Source organism: Perna viridis, chromosome 6, assembly GCF_037379345.1.
Source record: "Perna viridis isolate PV_CMFRI_1.1 ecotype Kerala chromosome 6, ASM3737934v1, whole genome shotgun sequence".
In the NCBI taxonomy this organism is placed as follows: Eukaryota; Metazoa; Mollusca; class Bivalvia; order Mytilida; family Mytilidae; genus Perna; species Perna viridis.
The window spans coordinates 41038500-41052531 of NC_142450.1; the positions used below are offsets into that span (position 1 = coordinate 41038500).

Below are 14032 nucleotides of genomic sequence, written 5' to 3' on the forward strand. Positions count from 1 at the left end.
GAATGAAAATGAATGTATTAAGTTTATGCTACGACTAGAAATTACACAATATAATTTGTTTTATCTTCAATACTCTTTGCCGTAAGGCCGCAAATTTAGGGTCACATTTATCAATTTCTTTTTACCTTTCATTCATATTTCATTTGTACTTAGTTCCATTGATACCCATTGAACGTGGCTATCGTTCACAATTCGTTATTCTTAAATACAATATGACTGTTTCTCAACTTTTCAACATTTAAATGTTTATTGTTAAATGTAATTATTTAATGGGAACATTGGGCGTCATTAAATATGGGTGCTGATAAATATAAGAAAAATGCAAATTGTACTTAAGAAAGCATAGTTTTAATCAAATCTGCCTTTTTCTTTGATAGTCCTGCACATAACTCAACAACACAAGATAGCTCCCATCTAGGATGTCTAAATATAGATCCTACTATCCTAAAAGTCTTCAATTCATTCATTACGTGCTCAACATACACACGTCTCTTTCTATGAACAATATTGAATCTACGTCTACGTCTACGTCTCTTCTCAAGTCTTGCCTGTCCGGCCATCTCATTGGCCTTGTAAGGTGTAACAAGTGGTCTTGTGTCAGGGTATATGCTGTATGCTAACAAAAACAAATTTGCCGGAAAGTCCAAGTCCAGCGTAGGTCCGATTGATGGCAGCTGCTGGTACGCGAATGCGTCATTAGCATGGCCAAGAAATCCTGACTGAAGGTTACAGACCACCAATTCAACCAATGAGCATTTGGAACGTACGCAAAAATAGTCCTACGCAGAAATTACCCCTGTTCCTCATAGTGCTGTGAAAAAAGTTCTCATCTTATTTTAAAAATTTAAACAGTTTCTGAAAGGAAAAACATTTCTGTACATTTTATAGGTGCATTTTGCTTCTTGTGATGTGTAGCCTAATCTCCATAATGATTTTTAAATATACCCCTATCTTGTGAAAACACTGGGATTTCCCATGCTATTTATAGACCCTTCACTTCCGGTGACCAGTACTGCACTGCAAGTCTGCTAACCCCACATGCCATTCTGAGGATTGTGAGCTGACATATGTAGAATCATGCTGATATATAGTCATCTGCAGGTTAAAGTTAAGGTAAAGTCCAGAGAAGCCATTGAATATTGTGAAATTAGCATAGAAGCCTATGGGAAGTGGAATTAGTGGTTTTTAGCCTTAAGCTGAAGCCATGGCAAAATGAAAAGTTTCTTGAAATAGCTTTAAACTACTTGAAGATCTTGTTAACTTTGCCATGAGAGGAATACACTACAAAAATCCTTCAAAATATGCATTTTTTTAAGTTATAGGTCCAAATTATGGAAAATTGGTCTTTTTGGCTGATTTTTATGTCCTATCTTGTAAAAAGTGTAGAAAATTTAGTAAAAATATCAAATATTAAACTTTGAGGGCTACATTTACCTAAATATGGTAGTAATAAGCACTTGAAATCAAGTTTTGTGTAGATTTGAGCAAAAATTAGGTTAGAAATGAGGAAAAACTCACTTTCATTACTGCGGTTAAGGCCATATAAGCATTCCCCTATGGCAACATGGAAAATCCATTATTGAGCACTTTTTTTGCTTTAGGTGCCCTTTACTGGTCATGTTTTAATGTGAAAACACTGTATTTACAAATTTAAAGCCAAATATATCACCTTTTGTGAAAATTTAAAGATTTAGGATATTTGACATATGATCAAGAAAAAGGGGGAGGCATGTCAGAAATAAATTTTTAAAAATAGACCAATTTCTCAGAAAATGATTACTTTTAAAACTATTTCTTCATTAATATTGTTAAAAAACAAGTTGTGATTGATATTTTTTATTTGAAAAGTCAGAAAAAGTTCTTTGCAAATATTTAATGCATTTCAGTATGGTAGAATATTTTCACTTTTTTGCTGGCACAACTTGGTTACCCTATATTTAAAAATCAAATATTTAAAAAAGTGCTTGTCACATTTCACTGAAACTTTGCAAATGCATTCAGTATGTGTGTAGAAAGATACCTGTATAGTTATTTATTTTTTCTAAGACAAAAAGTGACTCTTTAGGTTACAGACCACCAATTCAACCAATGAGCATTTGGAACGTACGCAAAAATAGTCCTACGCAGAAATTACCCCTGTTCCTCATAGTGCTGTGAAAAAAGTTCTCATCTTATTTTAAAAATTTAAACAGTTTCTGAAAGGAAAAACATTTCTGTACATTTTATAGGTGCATTTTGCTTCTTGTGATGTGAAGCCTAATCTCCATAATGATTTTTAAATATACCCCTATCTTGTGAAAACACTGGGATTTCCCATGCTATTTATAGACCCTTCACTTCCGGTGACCAGTACTGCACTGCAAGTCTGCTAACCCCACATGCCATTCTGAGGATTGTGAGCTGACATATGTAGAATCATGCTGATATATAGTCATCTGCAGGTTAAAGTTAAGGTAAAGTCCAGAGAAGCCATTGAATATTGTGAAATTAGCATAGAAGCCTATGGGAAGTGGAATTAGTGGTTTTTAGCCTTAAGCTGAAGCCATGGCAAAATGAAAAGTTTCTTGAAATAGCTTTAAACTACTTGAAGATCTTGTTAACTTTGCCATGAGAGGAATACACTACAAAAATCCTTCAAAATATGCATTTTTTTAAGTTATAGGTCCAAATTATGGAAAATTGGTCTTTTTGGCTGATTTTTATGTCCTATCTTGTAAAAAGTGTAGAAAATTTAGTAAAAATATCAAATATTAAACTTTGAGGGCTACATTTACCTAAATATGGTAGTAATAAGCACTTGAAATCAAGTTTTGTGTAGATTTGAGCAAAAATTAGGTTAGAAATGAGGAAAAACTCACTTTCATTACTGCGGTTAAGGCCATATAAGCATTCCCCTATGGCAACATGGAAAATCCATTATTGAGCACTTTTTTTGCTTTAGGTGCCCTTTACTGGTCATGTTTTAATGTGAAAACACTGTATTTACAAATTTAAAGCCAAATATATCACCTTTTGTGAAAATTTAAAGATTTAGGATATTTGACATATGATCAAGAAAAAGGGGGAGGCATGTCAGAAATAAATTTTTAAAAATAGACCAATTTCTCAGAAAATGATTACTTTTAAAACTATTTCTTCATTAATATTGTTAAAAAACAAGTTGTGATTGATATTTTTTATTTGAAAAGTCAGAAAAAGTTCTTTGCAAATATTTAATGCATTTCAGTATGGTAGAATATTTTCACTTTTTTGCTGGCACAACTTGGTTACCCTATATTTAAAAATCAAATATTTAAAAAAGTGCTTGTCACATTTCACTGAAACTTTGCAAATGCATTCAGTATGTGTGTAGAAAGATACCTGTATAGTTATTTATTTTTTCTAAGACAAAAAGTGACTCTTTAGGTTACAGACCACCAATTCAACCAATGAGCATTTGGAACGTACGCAAAAATAGTCCTACGCAGAAATTACCCCTGTTCCTCATAGTGCTGTGAAAAAAGTTCTCATCTTATTTTAAAAATTTAAACAGTTTCTGAAAGGAAAAACATTTCTGTACATTTTATAGGTGCATTTTGCTTCTTGTGATGTGAAGCCTAATCTCCATAATGATTTTTAAATATACCCCTATCTTGTGAAAACACTGGGATTTCCCATGCTATTTATAGACCCTTCACTTCCGGTGACCAGTACTGCACTGCAAGTCTGCTAACCCCACATGCCATTCTGAGGATTGTGAGCTGACATATGTAGAATCATGCTGATATATAGTCATCTGCAGGTTAAAGTTAAGGTAAAGTCCAGAGAAGCCATTGAATATTGTGAAATTAGCATAGAAGCCTATGGGAAGTGGAATTAGTGGTTTTTAGCCTTAAGCTGAAGCCATGGCAAAATGAAAAGTTTCTTGAAATAGCTTTAAACTACTTGAAGATCTTGTTAACTTTGCCATGAGAGGAATACACTACAAAAATCCTTCAAAATATGCATTTTTTTAAGTTATAGGTCCAAATTATGGAAAATTGGTCTTTTTGGCTGATTTTTATGTCCTATCTTGTAAAAAGTGTAGAAAATTTAGTAAAAATATCAAATATTAAACTTTGAGGGCTACATTTACCTAAATATGGTAGTAATAAGCACTTGAAATCAAGTTTTGTGTAGATTTGAGCAAAAATTAGGTTAGAAATGAGGAAAAACTCACTTTCATTACTGCGGTTAAGGCCATATAAGCATTCCCCTATGGCAACATGGAAAATCCATTATTGAGCACTTTTTTTGCTTTAGGTGCCCTTTACTGGTCATGTTTTAATGTGAAAACACTGTATTTACAAATTTAAAGCCAAATATATCACCTTTTGTGAAAATTTAAAGATTTAGGATATTTGACATATGATCAAGAAAAAGGGGGAGGCATGTCAGAAATAAATTTTTAAAAATAGACCAATTTCTCAGAAAATGATTACTTTTAAAACTATTTCTTCATTAATATTGTTAAAAAACAAGTTGTGATTGATATTTTTTATTTGAAAAGTCAGAAAAAGTTCTTTGCAAATATTTAATGCATTTCAGTATGGTAGAATATTTTCACTTTTTTGCTGGCACAACTTGGTTACCCTATATTTAAAAATCAAATATTTAAAAAAGTGCTTGTCACATTTCACTGAAACTTTGCAAATGCATTCAGTATGTGTGTAGAAAGATACCTGTATAGTTATTTATTTTTTCTAAGACAAAAAGTGACTCTTTAGGTTACAGACCACCAATTCAACCAATGAGCATTTGGAACGTACGCAAAAATAGTCCTACGCAGAAATTACCCCTGTTCCTCATAGTGCTGTGAAAAAAGTTCTCATCTTATTTTAAAAATTTAAACAGTTTCTGAAAGGAAAAACATTTCTGTACATTTTATAGGTGCATTTTGCTTCTTGTGATGTGAAGCCTAATCTCCATAATGATTTTTAAATATACCCCTATCTTGTGAAAACACTGGGATTTCCCATGCTATTTATAGACCCTTCACTTCCGGTGACCAGTACTGCACTGCAAGTCTGCTAACCCCACATGCCATTCTGAGGATTGTGAGCTGACATATGTAGAATCATGCTGATATATAGTCATCTGCAGGTTAAAGTTAAGGTAAAGTCCAGAGAAGCCATTGAATATTGTGAAATTAGCATAGAAGCCTATGGGAAGTGGAATTAGTGGTTTTTAGCCTGAACGAAGCATATGTTCTTTTGGTTGTCAATAATCACCCGTAAAATGCAATTTAAAATTAATGTCATGGTATTCAAATTATCTGTTAATTATTTTTTGTATAAATAACATACTTAAAGTCCCGAAAAATATTACATGTATTATAAAACCAATGTCGAGCATATTTCTGACACAATTGATATGAATTGAGGTAGCATTTTCATTACATTTAGAGTCAATATTTGTTTAACTTTTTGGATAGATCAATTTTTTAAATACCCCAAGACAAAAGGGGTTATCAGGACATCGTTAGCTCTGCTATGCCAGAATTGTACACAAAGCATAATTGAAAGATATCCAGCAAAAGGAGTCACGACGTTGTTCGTGTATTTGTTTGTTTCATACACATTTTAATTTGTTTAATGTTCTTCAGGTTTAAATATTACAGCACAACTATCACTCGTCAACCATATTTTCCATAACCACAGTATTGGAAAAAACGGATTTTACCAGGTGATTATTGCTTCGTTTGTCAAATAGAATGTAGTTAAATGGGCTTGATGTATTTTTTTTTCTTTGGGGGGGGAAGAGGGTGTAAATTGTTTTTAAAATATCAAATGGAATAGATGCATTATATCAGTATTCAATAACAATCGATTAAATTGCTCGTACTCTTGTGCTATTACGATACTGAAAAATATGACTCACTAGACGGAAGATGGGATGCTTTCTTAGAGGTCCGCGTCATTGAAAACTAGTAGTTATATAACTGAGTTTTTTTCTGTATTTCAACAAGAGACTCTTCACGTTGAGGTACTCCCAAACAGTTAGAGTGGGGAAACGCTCTCGGACCAACGTGGGGTCTGGGAATAGACCAGAGCGTCAACAGAGCAGCCCAGCTGATAGTAGGACGTACTCTGACTAATGTCTTAAGTTGGGTATCCCCATCCTCCTTAGTCAGGGTTTTGAGTCAACTCTCGCCCCCTCAAACCCATGACATCACTCATTCATATTTAGTGGGTATCGTTCAGCGCCGCCATCTAATGAAATCCAATCAAATCACTCGTAATAGAAACTCTTTGATATAACTTACAAAGTGGCTACACATAACGTCATTTTTTTCAGTAAAGACTCTACACAGAATCTAGTTATCATTTTTGCCCAAACTGCATCATTTGTGACATCATGCAACTTTCAGATACTATATCGGACCGTCCGGGATCCATTACCTCGTATTATTGTTTACCTTTCCACAGACATTTTTTTGTTAAATCGATTATCATTGTTGCTTCTCACCCGGAGAAGCAAGCAATCGGAATTGGCTGGACGATACCCGCTAAATATGAATGAGTGATGTCAGGGGTTTGAGGGAGCGAGAGTGGACTCAAAACCCTGACTTGGGAGGGTGGGTATCCCGAAGGCTAGGCTCCGCTACCTCCAACTACTATCATACATTTACTAACAGAATCCTCGTAAGGGGCGGTCGTGCGAGATCCGTAAGGATAGTCAAGACCGTAAAAACCCCCAATCATCATTTCAACAAGAGATTTCTATAGATTTTCTATGAATGTCAGAACTTTCAAACATGAAAAATACAATTAACTCATCGATATTGACGAATAGCGAAATATGCTACAGAGACAAAACACAAAACTTAAAAAGTAATTAGAATATAAAATATTATTTTTATGTACCCATTGTACTTGTACATGTACATAAAAACGTCTAGTTTTTAGCTCACCTGGCCTTTGGCCAGATGAGCTACTGCCATCACTTGGCGTCCGTCGTCGTCGTCCGTCGTCGTTAACAAATTTTCAAAACTCTTCTCCTTAGAAACTACTTGACCAATTGGAATCAAACTTGGCATGAATAATTCTTGGGGTTTCCTGCATAGAAATGATATGGGGGTTTTTGATCCGTCGAACAATATGGCCGCCGTTACTAAAAATAGAACATAGGGGTCAGACAATAGTTTTTCGCATATATCTCCAAACCGGTTAGGTTTAGCCAAATTCTTTCAAAAGCTGAAATGATCCTTATTTTTAGGACTACAAAAGTCTTCAGGCATAAAATTTGTAAGACGAGTTATTGTCCTTGACAGGGAAAAATGACAGGTTTTTTTAGCCAGTGTCTAAGACAACTTCTTGTTTAACTTATTGCCCTTGAAAGGCAAAATTGAACCAGGTGAGCGATTCAGGCTCCTGGGAGCCTCTTGTTATCAGTTTATGATAACTGATACTGTACCTGATTATGAATGCAGTGGAACTTTCTATGGCCACTGTATAACATCTCTTGTGGCTCTGTTGATGGTACAAGAATTTCGTGAGATATTCCGTCGATACATCCAACAACATTCTGCATTTATGGCCAGGTTCCTGATCTTTGCTGCCATGTGTTGACATCCGACCACGCTATAAATCCAGCACATTCTTCCCAAAGAAATACCCACATCCTGCTTATTACTGCACTTACCGTGGCAATACTAACACCAAAGTAAATTGAAAGTACTGTGTAGTTGGATATTGACGTAGCCACATTAAAGTAATTAAAAGACTATTCTCCAATGTCATACATCTTCCTCCAAATCTGAATTTGGCTGTTCGCGGCGATATTTGTAATAGTATATCCCTGAACGAGTCCACTGTATCTCCGGATAACTCGAACAGTCTTGTAAATAGTAATTTATATAAACTGTTGGTCTCCATCATCGCTGGTACAGCATGCGTTTCAAGTATCCTGTTACGTATGGTTGGGTTGTTGAAAGGCAGAGCAACTGCACTATTCCTTCTGTACTCGTTGAAAACCTTCATCATCAAAATAAACAAGAATTCTTTCCCTTTGCTAAATAGTAAATTATAACTTCAGTCTGCTGTATTGCATATACTTTATAAGGACCAGTGCAAACAACTGTGTTCTTCCATCCATTTGTAGCATTTAACAAATGTGTGGCTAAATTATTTATATACTAAACTACATACGGTATCAACATATAATTACATGTGATACATGTATAAAGGGATAGGTGTAATAACAAGATGTAACAAATTTTATATCAGAAATATGTCTTTTATTTGCCACTTCTTTTCTATAAAAAATTCAACAAATCACAATTTCACGTACATGTACTAATGTTGCTTTACTTTTTTGTTAAGTATATTCATAATTTGTATGGTTTAAAGTTGTTAATTTTTCATCATGTTGTTTGATGATTTTAAACCAATGAAATGGAAAGTTTGTCCTTGTACCTATACTTTCTTGCAAAGCCAACCAATCGGTTATCATTCTTCCAAACCAAACATAGAGGTTTCATTTATTGAAAAATTGCTCATTGCAAGAGCATACGAGAAGAATCGATGCAACTAGCCGCTTATTCTAGAAGAGGGGAAAAATAATGTGGATGATTTATCAGTTCATGCACAACAAATGTAGAAGACAGAAGACTTTCCACGTCTTAAGCGCAGAATGGCGGACCAAATAAGAAAGCTTATCAAAGAAGGAGCTGTTATCATTAACCAGGAAATGAAAGAAAATAAATACTTTTTTTTGTATCAGTACAATCATTAATAAAAACCGAATCGAATAAACTTTACTTCCATTCGTGTACTCGACTTGTACAAATCCATTCAATGTGAAAGCAAACTTTAAGCATAATTGTTTGCGGACTGCTCGAATAGTATAATATTTTATTGAAAACGACAGTTACGCGTCATTGAATTAACTCACACTACTGTAGATATAAATTTTGTCCACTTAACATTTATGCACAAGTTTATTTATTTACTTCATTTTATTAAAATTTACATTATTATCAACTAAATAAAGTACTCCGTTTCTAACATGAATAAGCAACGAAAATGAATGTTAAACACACATACACAAGGTTCAACTCTTTCACAGTGTGCATTAACTTTATCATGTTTTGTGCAGATAACTGTTTTATGCATGAGAGATATACTATCAAAAGTTTAAATCAATTGGTAGGCTATAAAGAGGTCATTCGACCACAGGAAAATAGAAGAGGAAGTCGTAGAGATAATAAGGAGGGATATTCCTGGTCTAAATCGTGAACTAAATGAGCCAGAGGGGGATGGGGGAGGGATGAAGACAGGAAGCGATTCCAGTGAATAGTAAAAAAAAACTAGGAAGGGATGTTTCTCCGGATGATTATGACCAACCAACACCATCAAAACGAAAGTCTACAAATGAGCTGGCAAGAGAAGCGTATGAAGCAGTCAAAGAAGGGATAGAAAGAGAAAAAAAATAGAAGACAAAATGAAGAAATGCATGGACAAATTCTATTCAATGTAATTCAAATACATAACTTTTTATGTTTGTTTTATTTTCTCAGTTGACGAATGCATGTAACTAAAATATGGTATGGTCAAAATTAAAACGCCCAAGCTCTAGTACATCTCCAGATAGCACACAGTTGCAGAGTTTTTATAACAACCCCCCCCCCCCAAAAAAAAAAAAAAAAAAAAAAAAAAAAAAGAACTATAACAAAAACATTTAAAGCCTATATAACTGTAAAAGCAGAGGTTACGTATAACCATTACCGCCCCATACAGTCCAGTGATGTTTTAGGTGGTGAACCCCCATATCAAGTTATTAACATAGATATATGATATTACTCAATCTTTTTTCCCGTCCTAATCGTATCTTCCGAATGTGATTCAATTCAAGATCAACATAATTAAAACATCACAACCTTCTGTACCTGTAATTTATAACTCTGGCATCAAAACATACTAGTTGAAAATGGAAATGCATTTTATTGTTGAGTTCATAAATATCTGCAAATGATAACGTGACGGATAAGTGGAATACTTTTATTTCGGTAATTATTTTAGGTCTGTTTTTCCGACGCAGTCGGTATAGTTTCGCTTTTCACCCTTTGACCTTAAGGACGCTCTTCTATGGAAACGCAAGTCACCTGATTGCAATTCTGTTTCCCGATTGGCCAAATACTGAGAACTTAGTGGCGTTCAAAAAAATGTATAGAAAAATGTAATTTGCGTTAAAAAAAAACTGTATCGAAAATTTGAAATTGCGTGCCATGTGTTATTTTATTGAAAGAATTCAAGGATTAATAAATGTTTTCTATAATTCCTTGAAGAAATGTAGAAGCTTAGAAGTAAAATTCTAAAGCGTCCGCTGTCTTTTTTTTTAAAGACAGTACTTGTTTTTTCTGTAGTGTTTAACTAGTTCGCGAGGTATGCCTGCAAATATATTGGACATGCTATTTTATTGGACACGAATTTTAAAACATTCCAAAAAGCACATATAAGTATGATATGTTAACAATTTTCAAAAATTATAAATCAAATCATCTTCAAATTGGTATATAATGCATATGTTTACGATCATTACCGACATATCAAAAACAACTTCAGTTACAGAGTCTACAAGAAAAAGACTAAAGAAAGAAAAATCAAGGGAACCAACAAATCATACATAAAAAGTAACAAAAGCAAATGAGCAATTGGAGCGAATGTATAGTAGGGATTAAAATTTGAGATTCAAATATCAGTTGGTATACATGTACATGTATACTTTTCTTCACTAAAACATTAAAACCTATGATTTTTCAACACTGTATACTTCTATTCCCCATACTCAGTTCAAATCCCAATTTGAAAACATTATACATCGTTGTTTTTTCCAAAAAAAGATGGTACACCTAGATACAAATATATAGTTCTTGGTTGAGATTCCTCATACTTTGTAAGAAATAATTCCAAATCATCTTCCAAATATACAGAGAAAGATGTTTACAAAATGCTGGAATTTTTAATCGACAACATATTTATCCAGTGTGGTGGACGTGTTTTTCAACAAACGGTCGGCATTCCAATGGGAACAAATTGTGCTCCTTTACTTGCTGACCTATTCCTTTACTCTTATGAGGCTGACTTTATAGCTGATTTGATCCGAAAGAAAGAATATCGTTTGGCTAGATCCTTTAATCTCAGTTTCAGCTATAAAGATGACGTATTATCTTTAAACAATCCTAATTTCGGGGATTTGATACATCGCATCTACCTTGAGAACTTGAGATAAAGGATACTACAGACACTGTAGTCAGCCTCATATCTTGACCTACACTTAGAAATCGATGGTAAAGGAAAACTATTGACAAAACTTTACAACAAATGTGATAACTTTTCATTCAGAATTGTCAACTTTCCTTTCATCTGTGGTAACATCTCTTCAGCACCTGCGTATGTAACTCATACGTTATGCCAGATCTTACCGAAACTATGCAGACTTTTTGTATCGCCCTAGAACTCTAACAAATAGGCTTCTGGAACAGGGTTATGTTGCTACAAGATTCAAGTCATCACTACATAAGTTTTGTTTTATAGTGGTCATCATGAACTCGTGGATCGTTATGGTGTATCCATCTCCAAACTGATTTATTCAACAGTTCATAGTTTTTCTTTCCTTGTTTGTCTACCCCGGACTTGACTTTTTATGAGCAACTCGGCGAAAAGCAGAGGACGCTTACCCTACCGGTGCACCTGGTCCATGCTCCCAGTTTTTTAGTTGAGTCCGAGTTGCTCATTTACTTTTGTTACTTTGTATGTATGATTTTAGTTACTTAATGTTCTTTGTTGTGTATGTCTGTTTCCATGTCTGGTATTTGTCCCTGGATTGCATTCTTTTGATTACCGCTTTAACCTTGGTTCCCTTGATTACTCCTTAATCCACAACAGTGGTGCAGCTACATTTACGTCACAACAACCGTTTGAACACATCGGCTAAGCTACAATTAAGTAACAAGTCGGGAAAATGAGAGAAAAGGAGACTCAAGTAATATGTCATCTATGAATATGCAACAAAACCTTGTACACGTCCTATCCGTCTTTGGTGGAAATAGTGTGTATTCACTATATATGTATGTAATGTAAACGTCAATGTGCATGTCGTATTGACTTCACTATGCGGTAATCATTTTCTTCATACCTTGGGCCTAATGCGGATTCTTTTTACCATCTGCATCAGATTGATTTAGGCAAACATTTATAGACGACGACGGACGTAAACAAGATCGTAAGCAGGAGTTTGTAGAGGGAGTTATGTGGACTCGCGAAGCGAATCCGGCTCCTCGCACCCCGAAGTGCTATCGACTTTAATATTCAATAATTAAACAAAAAAACTTCGACTTAAGCAGTGCTTATTTGTTTTAAAGGGAGGGGAATCTTAACAAACTTATGAATCCCCCCTGGCTACGGGTGTAAGCTATGCATTTCGTTTAAATTACTAATTTTGGTCTTATTGACAATGGGTGTTGCAACATCTACTGCTGTGAGGTTGTTCAGTGTTCTCAAAAGGGAGAACACCTATCTGCAGACGACAATGCACCAATAACACCTCTCAGTTTTGGTCTTATGCATATCCACAAAAAGAACTATATATAGATGTTTATGACCTATGTGGTCAATTGTAACGAAACCGTGTGTTTGAATCGGAGACTGAATAATATTACATTATGTTCAATGCTAACCGATCATTTTATCTTTTAATGTAAAGTACCCGTTCTCAGACGTAGAAAACATGTGTATGTTACTAAAGTTTGCAAAAAAAAAAAAAACAATTTTATATACATATGTCAAAGATTTGTCTTAACCTGTGCTACATGTAACTTAAATACTAGTTTATAGTTTTATGGTCGCGCTAGAACTCTAACAAATAGGCTTCTGGAACAGGGTTATGTTACTACGAGATTGAAGTCATCACTAAAGAGAAAGGTCTGAAAAATTCCCAACGATGTTAGAACTGTCAAATTTGCGATGCAAATTTTGGTCGTTCCCTCCGCGGGACTCGAACTCGTACCGCTGTGACATCTATGGCAACACCGCCTGCACTAAATCCAGCGCCCTAGACCATTCAGGAGGCTAAATTGCCCGACCCTACCCATCCCCCCTTTTTCTAGTGGCAATCAAAATCCATCGACCCCATTATCATTGTGTCCCATCCTTTTTTTTCATTTCATCGTCATCATCATTTCATGTTCATTTTATCATTCATTTCATGTTCATCGCCTGAATATGGCTGAAATATTGTTGCTCGGGCGTCAAACCCAATCAATCAATCAATCAATTATGAGATTGGAGTTTCGTTCAATCTACCGATTTTCTTATTTACGAATAAAGAGAAATCCTATATGACAATTGGCAATATATGCATCTAAAGATTACATCAAACTTTATGTAACTAAATTGTTTAGGGTTTCACTAAAAGAAATAATAAAGTGAGCAGACGTCATTGTTTTTTTTCTTTTTATTTTTTTTTTCATTCTAAGACATCCACGTGGAATGTGCATAAAATTACATGACTAAACATTTATTGTGTACTAGAATCTTGGACAGTGTGTATTTCCAAAAGAAGAACAATGTCGACTGCAACGTTTATTAAAGATGTTAAAAGCGATGATCCTCAAAACACACAACATTTTCATATACATACTCACCTATTATGTAAAAACAACATTAAACCCCTTTTCATTCTGACACAGATATTTGCTATGTCCAGTTTTCCCGCATTATGTATTAATAATTGACCAATTTAATTGTTTATGTACAAGTATTTCTTAAAATTTATTTGGTTAATGGTATAAATAAATTTCATTTTACTTATTTGTTTTATTACTTGTTTTTCACCGAGGTATTTCATTGTGTGGATAACTATTTTGTCTACATGTTCATTTGATTAACACTTTTATTATTTAGCCTTAAGTATATGTGTTGTATAGATAATTTGTTTGATAATATGTTCTTTTGATTCATTTTTTGGTTGTTTTACCCCCTTAAATACATATAATTCAATAAGTAATTAACAT

The 14032-nt window shown here is 34.2% G+C and overlaps 1 pseudogene; it reads right to left on the reverse strand.

The window, feature by feature from the left end:
* Positions 1-332: 332 nt before the first annotated feature.
* On the reverse strand, positions 333-7641 carry LOC148614982 (uncharacterized; annotated as a pseudogene).
* Between the last annotated feature and the right edge of the window lie 6391 nt (positions 7642-14032).